Here is an 18,490-nt window from a genome sequence, read left to right on the forward strand (position 1 = left end):
CCGGGGCTTCCCACTCCTTCCCTCAGGGTAGACGCCTTTCTTATTGCTCTGGCTCACTCAGCATCTGTATTATTGACTTTTTTACTAATACTGCAGTTTTATCTTTGACGTTTTTGAAGAAAAAAGTTGCAACAGAAAGATGGGCATAGAAAGGGGTATGAAATACCAATTAATATGTTCAACCACCTGCAGAAAAAAGCCCTAGCCTCTGCAAGCAAGATTCAACTAATCGCAAGCACGCTCTTCCTTGCCAGTGATACTCATTTAGTCCTCTGCATCCTTTCCAACAGAAGTGGAAGAAGGGTTGCAGCTACTTCTGCAGCCTCTTAACCTTCTTGCTTTTTCAGCCCTCACTGCAACCAAACTTTTAGGAAATTCAGCGAAATTCACATTCAGTATATAAACTGCTTTCTGAAAATAATGCTCTAAACCTGGAGTTTTGCAGGTATCAGGTGGTGAAGAACTTCACCTTTCAACTTGATCCTCCGTCTGCATGAAAACTTTCTCAGGAAAGTCTGGTTTTGTTCCAAAGCTCTTAATCTGCCACCACTCCAAATACAACACATCATGAAGCTCAGATTCAAAGCTATTTACATAAAGATGTGATGGAAATGTCACTGTCAACATAATCATCCCTTGTCCACGTTACATGGACATTTCAAAACAGATACCTGTTTCAGTGAATTTTGTTTAGAATAATTTTATCTCTGTACTTAAGAAAAAGCATATAGCATGACAAAATTCCGGAAGCCCAAGCACAGAGCAGGATCGTGCCACTGCTTCCCACAGGGTTAAACTCACCACCACACTGACATCTAACATTAGAACATCCAATTATCACTTAAATAGCACATTTTTCCTTTAGGAGACACACAGCTTGCCTGTCCTCATTAGCAGAAGACTACAACACAGCTGAGGAAACTGCTGCCCTCAGCTCATATTTTCCTAAAGGATCCACTGAAATGTAAGCTAAATAAGAGAAAGGAGAAGAGAAACAGTCTGCCCCAGATGCCAGCTGACCTTTTAAACTTAGGGGAATACCTACCAACTACAGCAGCTGTTACCGTGGATGGGAGCCCCAGAACAACCTCTGATATCCAGTGGCATAGTCATGGCAGAACGGAGCGTAACAAGGACTGCTTGCATGAGCTGAAGTTGTGCTTTAGTCCTTGCTGCAGGCATTCCCTTAGAGTTGGTGGTTTAAGGCATAATCACTCGTTTAATTTAATATTGAGCAATTTTTAATTTTAGCGAGGGAAACCACGCATACCTGTACTCATGTCCTAACTGCTCATCTTGGACGTCACATTTTTTCAGTTGGCACTTAAAGAGTAAACAAAAAAGAGAAATCCTGCTCATCTGCTTGTGTCCTTCCGTTATCTGTGTTAAAAAATCTTGAGCAGTATCTCCTTTCCCCACCCCACCCCTTTCCTTGTTAACCAGTTAGCTATAGCTGAGTTCAAACATAACAGTAATCTATGGTAACTCACTTTATTTGCACAAGGGATGCATAAAATATTGTTTTATTCTCTTTCTTCAGTGTACTCTTCCTAAAAAAGAAGAAAGCATTACATATTCCAGCTCCCTAGGATGCCAAACACAGACATCTCCTGAGCAAACAGAATAAGTTACTCAGTGTAATAACTATAAAGACAAGAATAAGATTACAAGAAAACATCCTCTACAGCTGTAAACACTGGCTGCAGGGCTTAATATTCACCGCCATAACATTTTCATGCTGGCCCTACTCCGATCCCTTCCCTTCACATTGCTAATGCAGGCAGAATTTTTTTCCATTATTACGGAACTCCTGTGTACCATTTTTGCAGAGAGGAAGGGACTTGTGTTGATAAATGAGTCTGAAAGCCAATCAAAACTAACACGGGATCATGCATCACTTGTTTTAAGGTTTGATACTCCTTCTGCCCCCCCCCCCCCCCCAAAAAAAAATCAGAAGTGAATAGCCTGGGGAGTTTCTGCTTTGGCAGAACTAGAGTAAGGCAGTAGCCAAACACATTGCTACTGGCATCCAGTCTTGGAAATTTTAAGCCAGCAAAATCATAGCATGCTTCAGTATAATTAACACAGATGCTCAAAGGGGAGGCTGTAAGGCTAAGTGAAGTAATTATACAAAATGTATTTTAATAATAAAAATGTCTTGAGTAATCAGGAGAGGGGGGGAAATGATATTCCTATGTTTTGAAACTAAATCAGGAAAACTGAAAAAAAATATGCATAGGAGTAATTAGATAAGAATTCTCCCCCATGCCCTAAAACAGTCAATTTGGTCTAGTGCTATGTTTTAAATCTTGTATTCTCTAGGTCTTAATTTTTGCAAGCCATGCATCATTTGCAAACATGTAAAGATTTTACAAAGAATTGTAAGCCATCGACCAAGGTCTGCCAATATGCATGTATTGCCATTTTCTCTAGAACACTGGTTAGATGTTCTGATGTCATTGCTCAGATGGGCAAACTTATATCTACATGAAAAGAGTTCGTAGCGTTATCCACTATATGTGCTCCACTGTAACTGCTTTATCTTGATTGTGGTGGTGAAAAAAGCCATTAACCAATTTAATGATTGGTTAAGGAAAGCTCACGTCTACAACCATTAGGGTCATCTCAGCTATTCTTCTCAAGCTCCATATGGTCTTTATAGGAAACAATTATCACTTTATAACAAAAAGTGAGTTTCCGTCCAGCTTGGTCAGTTTCTAATGGAGTTTGGACATGTCTGTTCATTCTGCTATTTTGAAGTCGTCATCCTCATTTTTTAATGACTTTATAAAACAGAGCTATGAACAGGGCTATTGTCTCCTGGATAGAGCACTATGTCTGATTTCCATCTGTATTAAATACTCCTTATGACTCCCTCCAGCAGTATAGAGGACCTTCAAAGAACGGAATGAAACTCAGCCTGACTGAGGCCGTTGACAGTGCCAGACTGAAGTAAAGGGGTCTCAATAGAAAGGGAGAAGTTAGGCTCCCTAGCGTTTAAAGAAAAAAGGTGAGCTACAAGCCATATGTACCAATTCTATTTTCTTCCTGGATGGCAATGATCCAAGTGGTGACATTTCATCTACTAATTCTGTATGAGTTAGCAATATTAATTAATAGCTTTCTAGTCTTATGTTCCAAATCGGTGCATGTTGCTGTCCTCAAAATGTTACAGTGGACTTGTGTCAGGGAAGTTACAAGAACCCCTGTCTTCCAAGACTTAGGCATTGGTAATTTGGTGTCAGAATGAGGGTAATTCAGTCCACAGCGTTTTTACAGTCACGCTATGCAAGTCCATGCAGATAAGACACAGGTACGGCATACAAGATACAGGATAAAAGAAACCCTCTTTTATCCAGCCTACAACAAGGTTCCTGCACTCCTCAAGATCAATGGTAAAAGAGGGTTCCTACAGCCTCTCCTTAGGGAAATCTGACAGGGATCATGAATCAGGTCAATATGTTAAGGTTGTTAAAAGAATGAATAGAAGTATTAACTTATTTCAGATCCGGAATATTCTAAATTGCTTTACTGAAACACTTCCAGTGTCTGCAGACTGAGCTCTTCCCTGCTAGTCGCAGAACCCAGGGGCATTAAGAACTGCTCATGGGCAACACCATCCTCTGCTGTACGCTTCCAGCCATATTTCACATCACTGTTTCAGTGTACTGAGCAATCTGGTTTCTAGGCATTACACCGAGTAATTGTTCCACGTGCTAATAGATTTCCTACATGTCACAGGCAGATCTAACTTGTTACCTTACCTTTCAATAAACATTTGGTTATTTTACTGTGATGCTTTTTGTTGAATGTATTTATAGAAAATTATCACACTTATTTTGTCACTAATTGGAAATGAATGTGAATCTAGCAAGTATCTTATATGCATTGTAAAATGACATTTTAGAGTGGCTTCAGCTTTTCAGAAAAATGATAGAAGGCAAAGCATTGGTCTTGTGATAAATTTAAGATATCAGTTCTCTATCTGTCAAAATTATTTTGATTAGCCTTATCACGCATTCAATACAGTATAACAATACAATGCAGAAAATAAAAACACCATTCATTTACCAGGTAATTTTTCACATGCATAGAAAAACTATACTTGATAATATAGCGTAGCATTACCCGGTCTGAAAATCTGGTAGTCAGGCTATCTCTAGTGATCTCATGGTTCTGCTATGATTCATGAATATAGAAATCCATTAAAATGCTTTCATTAATCCCTGATGCTTTTACTGTATGCAAAAGGCATGCAGCTTAAATACCAAATTATACAATAGGCTTTAACCTTCTGCCATGACTCCCTCCTGAGCCTCCTTGGCTTAGGGAGGGAAACGAAGGATGAATTTGAACTTTGTCAATGAAAAATTCAGAGACAAGTTAGGGCAAAATGTTTTGCAAGACATGACTATCCTGACTGTCACATTTGAGTGAATAAACGATATTCTGAAGGTCACGGTTCATCACCTATTTATATGAATGGGAAAGCATTCAACTTTACCTTGCTGAAAATAGGTTGTGCAACCCCCATAACAAACTGGCACAGACAGGAGCTGAGGAACAAAAATAAAAAGAAGTATGTTAGGGAATGACAACAGTTTATTTTATTAAAAAAGAGCATTTTGTGTGTATTTCCCTCCAATAGTTATTGATGTTCATTTACGTGCAATGTTTCACAATTGCTTTTGCTGTTGTTGCTCTGAAGACAGTCCCCTTGTAAAAATTAGGTTCCATTCCTTGTGTTTTCATTAAGCTAGCAGTTAAAAAAAAACAGAAAACAAATTTTAAAAAAATTTAAAAAAAAATCACACAAGCAGATAACAAAGGTACACACTAGCTCATCAGCTCCATATTCCCACTGAAAATCAGCAATCACTGCCCTGCATGGGTGCTTCAAGAGCTGTTGGAATTGGTTCAGGTCACAGGAATCAAGAAAACTAATAAAACACAGTCTTTTAAAAATGAAACACTTCTGTGAACTTAAGGATATGGCCTTTCACCTCCTGCATCCTTTTGGGTGCCTCCTGCCAAGTGGCAGTAATCAGGCGACTGCAAATATAGGTAAGCTAAAGAGTGGACCCCAGCTGGTGGCCAACTGCTACCCACAATTTTCAGCCTATTGAAATTTTTAGTGCCTTCTAACACTCTGCCACCTCAAAATTATTCACTCTTACCTGATGAAGTGCTTCATGGGCTTACCCAAAGGTCTCCAAAATACCTAGGAGCTGCTGTGGGGGAACAGCTGTCCATCAACACAAGAGCGTAGAAAATCTGCTGAACCGACATAGCCAGGGTGGCTGCTCTGGGCTCTCCAGGGCTGAGCCACGCTGCCACCAACAAAGAGCTAACCAGCCTGGTTAGACACTCCGTTCCTTCTGCAGCTCTGCCGTCATCACCATCATCAAACCATTCCACAGTGAGAAAATCGGCTGCCCGTGGCTTGGACAGGAGTACTCTTTGCTGGGTAAAAAACTGGATGGAGGGTCGGGCCCCAAGGGTTGTGGTGAATGGAGCTAAATCCAGTCAGTGACTGGTCACAAGTGGTGTTCCCCAGGGCTCAGTACTGGGGCCAGTTCTGTTTCATATCTTTATCAACGATCTGGAAGAGGGAATCGAGTGCGCCCTCAGTCAGTTTGCAGATGACAACGAGTTGGGTGGGAGTGTTGACCTGCTTGAGGGTAGGAAGGCTCTGCAGAGGGATCTGGACAGGCTGGATCGATGGGCTGAGGCCATTGGTATGACGTTCAACAAGGCCAGGCGCCGGGTCCTGCACTTGTGGCGTTACAGGCTTGGGGAAGAGCGTCTGGGGAGCTGCCTGGCAGAAAAGGACCTGGGGGTGTTGGTCCACTGCCAGCTGCAAATGAGCCAGCAGTGTGCCCAGGTGGCCAAGAAGGCCAATAGCATCCTGGCCTGTTTCAGGAATAGTGTGGCCAGCAGGATGAGGGAAGTGATTGTCCCCCTGTACTCGGCACTGGCGAGCCCCACTTCAAGTACTGTGTCCAGTTTTGGGCCCCTCACTACAAGACAGACGCTGAGGTGCTGGAGCGGGTCCAGAGAAGGGCAATGAAGCTGGTGAGGGGTCTGGTGAACAGGTCTTATCAGGAGCGGCTGAGGGAGCTGGGGTTGTTTCGCCTGGAGAAAAGGAGGCTGAGGGGAGACCTTATCACTCTCTACAGCTACCTGAAAGGAGGGTATAGAGAGGTGGGGGTTAGTCTCTTCTCCCAAATTGCAAGCGATAGGACAAGAGGAAACAGCCTCAAGTCGTGCAAGGTTTAGGATGGATATTAGGAAAAATTTCTTCACAGAAAGGGTTATCAAACACTGGAACAGGCTGCCCAGGGAAGTGGTGGAATCACGATCCCAGGAGATATTAAAAAGACAGGTAGACATGGTGCTTAGGGATATGGTTTAGTGCTGGTTTTGTCAGTGTTAGGTTTACAGTTGGATTTGATGATCTTAAAGGTCCCTTCCAACCTAGACAATTCTACGGATTCTAACTCCTGCAGTTGCTGTTTCAACAAAACCTTGCAGAGAGGGGTCATGCAAGGCTCTCACGTCAGCAGAAACACTTGAGGTCATCATCAGCGCCAGGTCTCTGCTGCTGGCCCCTCAGCCCTGGGCAAGCACCATTTCTGTCCCGAGCTGTTAGCTGAGGTAAATACCTCTGCTTTGTCTCCACTGTGATCCCAAAGCACTATAACTGGATTTGGTTAGCTACGGGGTTTTACAGGGAAGTATCTCTCTGCAGGTTACTACTCCACCAAAAAGTACTCCTCTCTTCTCTGGCAAACACATTGCCTCAGATGCCCAACCCCACCATCTTGACCAAGTAATTTTGTTACTGACGCATAAAAAACAACCAGCATGTCCATCTTTTAAAGTTCACTACAGTAACTTTAAGTTAATCAGATCAAGGGAAAAAAAGACATCACAGTGTTTGCACCACGGGACGCATGCTTGCAAGCTTCTTTCAGACCCAGATTAGCACCTGCCATCTTGTTCTCTCTCACACCTCCAAAAGTTTTCCAAGTTCTACTGAACCTGTAAAGCAGCACAATCATGACAGCAAGTACTATAGCATTGTGACAAGCATTTTCCAGAACAAAGACAACACACAGCCGTAAGTTTAAAAACCAAGCAAGAAAAATAATTTTTCAGGTGGCCCTTTGTAATATAAAATCAAAATGGTCACCATTTTTCTTTTTTTTCTTTCTTATTTTTAGGATAAGTTTTAAATTTACTGCTATGCTGGAAATACATCAAGGGATATTCATTCTTCTTTTTCAGATTTGAAAGATTAACTCTTCAATTATTAAATTGTACCCACAGCCAATGACTTGCTGTGCAGTCTATTTTTAAAAGTACATGAAAGATTAGTGTAACAACAATACCTGGAATAAGAACATTTAGCAAAAGTCTGCCATTTAGAAATATGAAATTAGTGTTTGAGACGAAAACTATGGAGATCTGTGATATCAATTTACAGCTAACCCCAGGTTTGCTCTCAGAGGGGCTCAGGTCACTTTTTAATGGCCTTCAACAGCTGCACACACATACACACACACACACAACCCTTCCCTTCTCAAACGACCACACAACCCACAAGTGTTGTTTCCATCGATGGGGAGGATCCAAATCCTTACTAAAAAGATTTGATGCCTGCTTTACATTCAAAATTACATGTTAACTTACAAAACAAAGCATATCACAAGTTCGCCATTATCAAAAAAATGAGTGGGGTGAAAGGGGGCTATCGCAAGCTGGAATTGATGCATTTCTCTAGAGCCACCAGTGGGTCCCTTTGAGGTCCTGCTAAAATCCTGGTACCCGTATTCCAGTGGATTTGTGCTCTGCAGAGTACTCAGCAGAATAAAGGGAGGAACTAGAAACATTTCCAAAGCATCACACTCTGCTTCGGAAACCTCCTCATGGAACTTCAAGATCTTCCTCTAGGAATCATAGGCAGGTTAGTAAGACAAGGACCCATCTTGCAGGTCACCATCGCCTCTGAGGATCTCCTAAACGTCTCACCCTTCCTATAAAATTCAGTGATTTGTGTGACAAGACTTTCAGCACGCACTTTTCAGCATCTGTTTCCCCATGAAATTCTGTATGTCTAAACCCACTTGGGCACACCTCTCCGTTTAAAGGAATGACACCTCATTTTGCAAGAACTCACATTTTCAGCATCCTTCCCTAGCTCAAAAGTCTAGTAAAGGCTGCCCTCAGCGAATGACGTCTCTCAGAACCTCCTTCTGAAAATTACACTCCATGTAAGGCTTTGCTGTTGTATCTTGACCTACTAGCTCCAGGCTACAAGGACCTGACATAATATTCTAATACCAAGTTACCTCATTTAAAACTCCTTTAACCCAAATAAAGCACTGCTCAAAACTTGGTCCATAGACCTGACTAAGCAGAGACACGAAGGGACATGAAATAAAACCAGTGGTAATAAAATTATGTGACCCCCTGAGAACAAACTTTATTTCGGTGGGAATTTCTACACTGTGTAAGCCAAGGCACGAGAGAATTCACGCACACCAGCAGCCAGCTGAGATGGCATGTGATGATTGAACAGTTTTGCAACAAGTATTACAACACGAGCAGGCATCAGCAAAGCACCAGCGCAGCAAGAGTTAAGGGCATGTGCTGTACTTGTGGGAATAGTTTGGGAAGCAGAAATGGTATGAGCAGGATCCTTTACAATGACTTCAGTTTTTATTAACATATTTTTACAGGATATCCCAGTTAAGCCAGACAGCTTGTTTACAATAGGACCCTGTCCAAGGACAGCTTAAAACTATTATACAGTACACACAGAAGGACAATACAGTCCCAGTACGAGCTACCAGCAGGCAGCAAATCATGTCAAAGCCTCATGTTACACCTGATTAACTGCTTGGCTCCAGTACTACAACCTATTCCAAGACTGCCTGCTTCAGTGTAGTTAAGAGTTGTCAGAGAATTTATGTCATCTGATGGCAAGTTACATAAAATAGTGCCCCAGTGTATCATTTAAGAAGCATTACTTGGCATGAGCTGCAAGACTCTGTGCTTCACACCTGCAGTATCCTCTGGTGCTGTGTTTTCCTTAAAAGAGGACTCCATTTAGATGTCTCATTTACTAGGAGAAATCACATCACCTCTGTCCCAACAGGATTACAACTCTATCTGAATGACACTTCATCAAACACATCCAAAATTTTATCACTCATGAGTCAGTCCATCCTCAACGTGGCCACTGCAGTTAAACTAAATTTCCCACAAAATTTTTCTTGATGGCTTAAAATGGCTTAAAGATAGATACCCTTGTAAAATTGAAGAACTTACATTTCTCACTAAACATACGAGCCCGCAAGCAGATCAAACAGTGAAATCTTTACACCACCTGAACACAAAGGAAGCCTCGTTTCAGCGAAGCTCAACACCAGCCCAGGCCAGTAAGGAGGCAAATTTCAAAAGCATCCTAAGGTCCATAGATTGCATGCCTGTCAAATGTGCAAGACATGATGAAAATCAAGCAATAATCCTTATGAAGTCTGTGTTTATCCAACTGTCAATCAGCAAGCTGTATGGCATTATCTGAGATGTCATGCATCTTGATCAAGAGTTAGAGTCCTGTAAGTCAGAAAAAGTGTTTAATTGTAAAATCCGTTAGCTCTGACTCCCTACTTGCAGCTTTTTCCAAAGCTGTGCAGGAACTTAGGAGAAAGCTGGAGGTCCATTTTAGCAGAAACACCTTCTACTCACACATGAACAAATCCAACATTTCTACAGGGTTCTTCACGCTGACAGCAGGAGGCTTGTTTATATTCTCTTATATATGAACTGATCCCCACCATTTTTTAAAGTACAGTCTCATAATTATTATCTCTTTCCTTAGGCAAGGCAGGTGATACGTCAGCTTTACCTTTGATTTCATAAACTGGTGAGCTGGTTTGTACTTCAAGTCTCTGCAGGGAACATAAACAAAGCAATGAGGACAATTTCTTGCATTTGCGATATTGCCACATACATGGTGGGCTGAGCACATGAATTCTTCCTCTTGCTTATTGAGTGAGGCAAATTCTTATTTTAACAATTATATCACAGAACACAGTAAAACATTTTTTTCAAAACTGAACAAGGACCTTAATTAAAATAAGAACAAGTCTTATAAAAATAACAGCAGAAGAGTAGAGCATACATCTCTGGACTGCAAACCTATTTACCCACTTTTTCTGTTCAGTCATAACAGCATTTCCACAGCTATCACAAGAAAAGCTATTAAGAAATGGAAAGCTTGATGTTCAATCACTTTTCCCTGGCAGAAGATGACAAAAAGTCCTTCTGGTTTTAGTATGGAGCAAGACCCAAACTAAATGCTAAGGCCATGGCAAAACAGGTATGCAAAATCTTTTAGAAATCCAGAGATGGAAATACAGATCATCCACAAGCTGTAGTGAGATTTAAGGCAGAAGAGAACACCTAAATGGTACCACTGTGGTGGCCTTTAGGCACAAGCACCTGTGGAATTGAGAGGCAAGAAAGAAACCGGCACATGTTCTCTAGTGAGGTGTGACAGGAGACGCGAGCACCAAGAACTGGGGAACGGCAATAGGAAATGGAAATGCATACAACAGCATCGAGGGTGAGGAGGAGCTTTCAGGTAAGTAAGTGAGAAATGTTTGGGGATGTGTTAGCTCAGGTCAGCTTTTCAGAGGACTTCTCTCTCTGAATCCTGAGTGGCAGTGGACTTGTCTTACAGATGGCACAGCTTTAAGGGACAGTAGCTCTGGCAGGACCGTCTCCAAGGCTGCCATGTTTTCGGATACAAAGCTCGCAGCTGCTTAGCTGGGGAAGGAAGAAGAGTGGGTGGGAGGGAAGCCGCCCAGCCATCGCTGAGCTCAGTAGCTGTAAGAGTCAGCAAGGCTGAACGCAAGTGCTCACAGGGTTTAGTACATTGCTCTCCAAGCCTTTAGGTGAGATGTGACCAAAGAGATGTGCTGCTGTGACAGGAGCCACTGGGCACAGCACACCAGTTCAGGAGTAACACGCAAGATCTTCTTTGTGGCTAGAAGTCATGCTGACTGGTCAGCAGAAAGAGCGGACATGCTGCAGGGGGACAGCTAGGTCTGGGAGGATGCTCACCAGTTGCCACTGCCATTTAGTTGCCTCTTGCAGAGCTCTCACGTAGTGTCTTGAGCAGCCTTGATCCTGGCAGATTTGAGCTGAACATTTTAATCAGCTCTGGTTTGGAAAACACAAAATTAGTAAATTTGCTTTTACCCAGCTTGTTACTCTCCAGATGGTTTTATTTAATGACAAGAAAAATCAGAGGTTCAGCCTCAACTAAAGTTTCAGTGAGTTCAGCTCTTCAAAGTTCAAGGTGCAACTGAAAATCCGTGACTTAAGCTAGCAGTGTTCACTGCCTTGCTCAATTACCTGCAAATGCATAAGTGGAAGCAGCGGTATCTGCCTAAACAGACTCGGTGACTAAGTGCAGATATTACTTATACATTATTTTCTTTTCCTGGTCTTGCAAGTCTTCACCCAGAGCATCACATACCAGAGCCATGATGTGTTAGCACCACCTTTCCTGTTGAGCTGTGCTCTACCGTTCCACACTAGGTTTCCAAGAAGTTATGTGCCTCTGGTAATCCAGCCTGCTAGAGGCTCTCGTACAGCAAAATTGAACGGAAAGTGCTGTATTCCTTTCAAATGGATCCATGCAATTTTTAAATTGACTTCAAAAAATACCCCAAATACACCCAGGGGAAATAAACTAACAAAGTGGATTGCTGCCTGAAATCATACAGATACTACAGGGCATTTAGTGTTGTGGTGAAAGAAAAGAAACAAGAAAAAGAGATTAGCAGGCGTCACAGAAATAACGTGGTTCAGTAAATCCAGCACTTTCCTCTTCTGCAACAGAAAGCTTGACATCACCTAGATTTATAAATACAGTACTGTACACATTGGCTTTCCCAATTTGGAAGTCCCTACAGATTAAGTTCAATATTACACAGGAAACATGCCTGTAGTAGAGGGCTAGCTACTGCTCTCAGACATACCTGCAGATTTATGACATTATCATTATTTCACTGCACAGCTTTGAAATAAGGGGTGATTTTACTGCAAACAGGACTACCTTCCCATAAAAAGACACGTACATTCAAGTGCAGTACTGACAGACAATTAAAGTTTTGCTTTGCCAGTGTATCAGGCTAGATCAATTCTTGCTGAGGAATAACACAGAGATAGGTAATGGACTTCAGGATGTCTCAAATCCAGACAGTTAGGAGCTGAACTGTCTAAATACATAGCAAGCCTCAAAATCCTGACAAGCTTCCTCTTATTTAATTTCCACAGAATTTAAAGGGAACTGTCACAGTTTGCGCCAGGCACCATTTATAGGTGAGCATAGTTTGATGAAGCCCTGAAAAATAAGCCTTTTCTTTTTTTAATATTTTCTTTAAATTAAATATTCATATGATACACTTAAACAATATAGTGGCAAGTTTTAGCATGTGCTCTGAAATGGTATTTTACGACCTTCGAATAACAAGCAGAATGAGATATCAGAGACATTAGTCCTGACTGTATTGTACTTCCACTGAAACTACACCTACAGTATTTCAGCATTACAACAATTTACACTTGCATCATCTTTTCCCTTATTAAAAAAAAAAAAAAACCAACACAACCTGACCAGTGTTTCTACAAGCAATTCTTGCTTAATTAAAATGATACATCCAAACAGATTTATGCTACACCCTGTTTTGTCATGAAAGTAACTTAATTCCAGACGATGAGCGCACGTGGGTGTCTGCTCATGATTCTGAACTCCTGTTTTAAATATATGTTCCAAAGATACTTTCCATATAGTAAAGGTCAACGGGGAGGAAGCAGGAAAAACTGAATTGTTCGAATTTCACAGAAGGATTAAGAAAGTCATATAGATTAAAAGAGTTTGTTTCAATGCTAATCTTAGCAGGATTGAAATCCATAGGTTTTGTACGCTTTAGTTTTTTAAGGCTTCAAATCTTGGAATCCAAGACAGACAGAATCACAGTGTAGAAACTACAGTGTGAACACTAACACAATAATATAAATAATCTGGAAAATTTCCCCCTAGTTAACAAGATGCCTGTAAACATTTCTAGTATTAAACCTGCCAAATTACACCGAACAGTCACTTGGTGTGATCTCACCAGTATTTCCTTGCTTTGTTACATATCACATCCCTACACGTGAATTTCAACAGAAACACTAGCTGTTTGGGACCCACGTGTCACAGTACCCTCATATCTAGTTGCACAGCCCCCCAAAAAAGAGGAACAACAAAATGAAGAAGGAAAGAACAAAAGTTGACAGATAATGACTACGGTGCTCTTTAACGTATCCCATACTGTACTTGAACATCCTTATTTATCTACATCATGATGATTTTAATACCACCTTCTACTTGGAAAAAAAGATAAGGCAGTTCTAATTATACCACAAGCCCCATTAACAAAAATAATGTCTGTGCCATCTCAATAGCATTCTCGTGCAAGACCAAGAACTTTACAAGTAGGACAACACACTTGCTGGATGGATATAGGATTTTACAGATGGGGAAACAGAGGCAACAAAACCCAGAAATGTTACCTTATGGTGTTTTGCCTCAAAGTTTGAGTTAGAGAGGCAGCTCAGTATTGGGGCCAGTTCTGTTTCATATCTTTATCAATGATCTGGAAGAGGGAATCGAGTGCACCCTCAGCCAGTTTGCAGAGGACACCAAGTTGGGCGGGAGTGCTGATCTGCTTGAGGGAAGGAAAGCTGTACAGAGGGATCTGGACAGTCTGAATCGATGGGCTGAGGCCAATGGTATGAGGTTCAACAAAGTCAAGTGCCGGGTCCTGCACTGGGGTCACAACAACCCCATGCGGCGTTACAGGCTTGGGGAAGAGTGGCTGGAGAGCTGCCTGGCAGAAAAGGAGCTGGGGGTATTGGTCGACTGGTGGCCAAATATGAGCCAGCAGTGTGCCCAGGTGGCCAAGAAGGCCAACAGCATCCTGGCCTGTTTCAGGAACAGTGTGGCCAGCACGACTAGGGAAGTGATCTGGTGATCTGGTGATCTGGGAAGCACTGGTGAGGCCCCACCTCAAGTACTGTGTCCAGTTTTGGGCCACTCACTACAAGACAGACGCTGAGGTGCTGGAGCGGGTCCAGAGAAGGGAAACAAAGCTGGTGAGGGGTCTGGAGAACCAGTCTCATGAGGAGCAGCTGAGGGAGCTGGGGTTGTTTAGCCTGGAGAAAAGGAGGCTGAGAGGAGATTTTATCACTCTCTACAACTACCTGAAAGGAGGGTATAGGCAGGTGGGTGTTGGTCTCTTTTCCCAAGTAATAGGCAATAGGACAAGAGGAAACGGCCTCAAGTTGAACCAGGGGAGGTTTGGATTGGATGTTAGGAAAAAATTATTTAATGAAAGGGTTGTCAAGCATTGGAAAAGGCTGCCCAGGGAAGTGGCTGAGTTTCCATCCCTGGGGGTATTTAAAAGACATGTAGATGTAGTGCCGAGGGACATGGCTTAGAGGTAACTTGGCAGTGCCAGGTTAACAGTTGGACTTGATGATCTTAAAGGTCTCTTCCAACCATAAAGATTCTATGATTTACAACTCATGGAAGAAAATACTGATGTCATGTTTTAATGGATAACAGCTCCTTGGGCAGTCTGAATCTCAGTGTGAGACATGACTTGCTTTCCAATATACTGGAATTAAACACACCTCATAACACCCATTACTTAGGCTTAGTTTCAAGAGGTTCTCCATGTCCCACCCAGCCGGCAGACCATGAAGCAAAGTCAATGTTTACGTCAGTAAAGGTAGCTATGGGAGAAAAATCTGGTTTGGAAACAAGCTATATCGATCAGGTCCAGAGAAAGGCCACAAAAATGATCAGAGGGCTGGAGAATCTCTCCTGAGAAGACAGGCTGAGAGAGTTGGGGTTGTTCAACCTGGACAAGAGAAGGCTCCAGGGAGACCTTGCAGTACTTAATCAGGGCCTACAGAAAGACAGGGAGGGACTCTCTATCAGGGAGTGGAACGGTAGGACAGGGGTAACGCTTTTAAACTGAAAGAGGGTAGATTTAGATTAGATATCAGGAAGAAATTCTTTACTGTGCGGGTAGTGAGATGCTGGAACAGGTTGCCCAGAGAAGTTGTGGATGCCCCATCCCTGGAAGTGTTCAAGGCCAGGCTGGATGGGGCTTTGAGCAGCCTGGTCTAGTGGGAGGTGTCCCTGCCCATGGCAGGGGGGCTGGAACTAGATGATATTCAAGGTCCCTTCCAGCTCAAACCATTCTATGATTCTACAGCCTACCAGTCTTATTTTTTTGTAACGTGAGGTAGAGCCTAATGTTACGTACTGTCTTTCTCAACAGGATCTTTTTGAATGGCAATGCAGTCCTTTTACTCCTAATTTCAGTAATTTCACCAGGACGTCTCTTTATAGCCTTCTTGCTAATTACTCGCTACCTAGCACAACATTAGCTTTTGGTAAAGAAAGGCACATGGAAAACACAGTCTTTACTTCGGTGAACTCAAGCAATATAACCATATTGCTTGAAAACAAATGCATTCGGGCAACTCAAATGTAGCTGTCTCTGAGTCACCACACAACTCCTACATCAGCACACAACCTCCTGTCATTTGAGAACCTCATTAAACCTATCAACACTTGTATCTCTTCAGACTGATGAAACAGGTAAAGTTTTGAGACAGTGGTAGGCTTTGCTGTCCCCTAAATATATTCTGCGCATTTGGGAATTCCCTTCACAGTTTTTTCCCCGCTTAACACTAATGGACATGGCACAAAGACCACAGATTCCTGCATTTATTCAGAATTAGGATCCTCTGAGAAAAAAATATGCTGTTCACAAAGCAATGTAAAGATACTTATTCTCAGCAGAACTGCAAAGCAATAAATCTTCAAATAAGTAAAAAAAAAAAAAGCCTGATTTTTCAAAACCCACTTTAATTACTGTTGTGGTTTGCTCAGTTTTCTTTTGAAGATGCCTAACATATGGTTTGATTTACACAACACTGGTAGTGAGCTCAAGGCAGAAGATTCAAATCTAGATGCACAAGTATGCAAAATTTAACACCACGCATCAAGATCGTTCTTCTCATCAGCTGAGTATGGCCATTTAAGTTTGAATATATATCTAATTCTCATTGCTAAGTACTCTTTTAATACTAAGAAATGTATTTTTATATTTTCATATGTATGGCTTGTAGTCATAGCTACATAGGTGCTGCCAAGGGGCGGAGATCACTTGCTTCCTCAGACAAAACAGCCCTCTCCTTCCAGACATGCACTTACACTCCCAGTTCCAACAATCTCAAGAAAAAAAAAAAAAAGAAGTTTGTGTACATGGGAATGGCACTTCACAAGATGTAGTCTTCAAACTATACAGCATACAGACTCTGGCTGTACCTCCATTCCTCAAGTGTTTGTCCACGTCACTTCCAAGATGTCCCCTGGGCTCAGCGCCCCACAGCTGTGCCAGTCATCGAGTCATTGCGCAGCCTCCTCTCCCAGCAAAGGGGAGGCATGACAAGCAGGTTGGGCAAAACCCCTCGGCTGCCTGTTCTCTTTCACGGCTTCAAGAAGTTACAAATTAGGCCATATACTAAAAAAAATAATACTACAATCCTTAATAATATCACGCCTTTCAGCATTGGTCAGTGCCTTGCACCTCCCAGTGCTGTGACTGCTCGGTGCATTCAAATACAGCATTATGTTATTTCCTTCCCAGTAAAAGCACTTTAAAAAACAACAACATATGGCTTGTAAAACAAAGTTAAAAAAAAATACCACAAGAGATACTAGCATCAGTTTAACTGAGAACCTCTAGCTCAGTTCTCATGAGTTCAGAGAACTCAGCGGTTTCTTTTCTGACAAAAGATAATGTTAGTGGTGTAGGTTATCTGCACCACCGTAGCTATTGGAGCAGCACTTTTCAGTCTCTGGGTCACAAGTAGGTCACAAACCTTCACACGGCAGTTTGCAAAACAACCTATACACAAAGTAAGATTTTTTTGAAAGATATGCATACATTCCTAGGTATGGAAAGAACCAAACAAAATCAGCACTGGGAAAATGATAATTTAAAAGCTTTTCCTCATTTTTCTGATTGTAAATGATAACTATTGTGGCAGCAATCCACAATGCCTTTGTGATTCATTTTTTCCCCCCAAAGAAGTTAGGCAATGCTCAGATTTTTTTCCAGTAAGTTTAGGAGGACATATGAATAAAAAAAGCTTGAAAAACACTGCTCTAGATGGCCTCACCATCAAGTGTCCCTCTCTGAAAATCTAAGTCACGGATTCTCACCAGGCAGATGCTGGTGATCCTAAACTAGAGAGAGAAAAGGAAAATTGAGATCACAGATTTCCACTCAGGTTGGTTTTAGGATCAATGATACAAACCGTACAAAGAGGAACTCTTTATTCTGTATTCAAAGCATGAGAAATGGGAGAAATTAAATATTATAAATTATAAATGAGTCAAAGAACATCAGAAAAAAGTTATTTATGGCTTGTATTTTAAAAGAGTACCTTCATAGTACCTACCGTTTTCATATTTTGACAACATCTATGTTACTAGACACAGCACAGAAGAGAAAAAGCCCTTGTTTAATTCCTGTTCACCAGCGTGAGTCTCACACGAGACTGCTCACTGGGATCCTCCCCCAACACACAAAGGCCTGACCAGGGCAGATGCAGAAATACCCAAGTAGTTCTTTACTCTGACCCATCCACCCAACCTGGCCACGTGCACAGAACAGCAAGAACACAGCAGTTTGTTGTCTAACACGAGGCAGCATATCAAAGCAAGCCTTAGCCTCATTTTTAATTAAAGACAAGATCCTAAATGCACATAAAATGTAATATGGGTGGCGTTTAGGAGCTGAGCTGCAGAACTCAATCCTCAGAATTGCTGCCCAGTGTTTTACACACCAAGAATTTGTGGGTATCTGAGTGATGCCACTAAAGTTGTGCCGCCCATACCCAGGTTTGTTCAAGACCTTGCTGCCCACTTCAGCCCTAACCCAGTTCTGATTCACAGCTCTCCAATCTGGCATGAGCCTCAGCATGCTCTAACCCAGAGCACAAGCTCAAACAACACATGACATGCATTGGTCTCATGGAGGAATTCCTGCTGCAAACATTGCCCTCCCCTTCAAATCCGTGCCCTGTTTTTCAAATAAACCAGTAAGTCAGTATTTGAGGCATTCACCAGGACTTAAAGACAATGAGTCCATGACAAGCATGTGATTGCAATCCTCCTTGTGATATCCAACAATACAATTACGGTCAACTGTACAATTGCTTCAGATTTGTTGATATCTTCTTGCCTAGCCGAGGAAAAAGCCAACATTATTTCTGAAGATGTGTGCTTTGTTATACAAATGATATAAAAAGACAAGGAGTTTCAGAGAATAACATAAAT

This window comes from Chroicocephalus ridibundus, chromosome 7, assembly GCF_963924245.1.
Source record: "Chroicocephalus ridibundus chromosome 7, bChrRid1.1, whole genome shotgun sequence".
Classification (NCBI taxonomy): domain Eukaryota; kingdom Metazoa; phylum Chordata; class Aves; order Charadriiformes; family Laridae; genus Chroicocephalus; species Chroicocephalus ridibundus.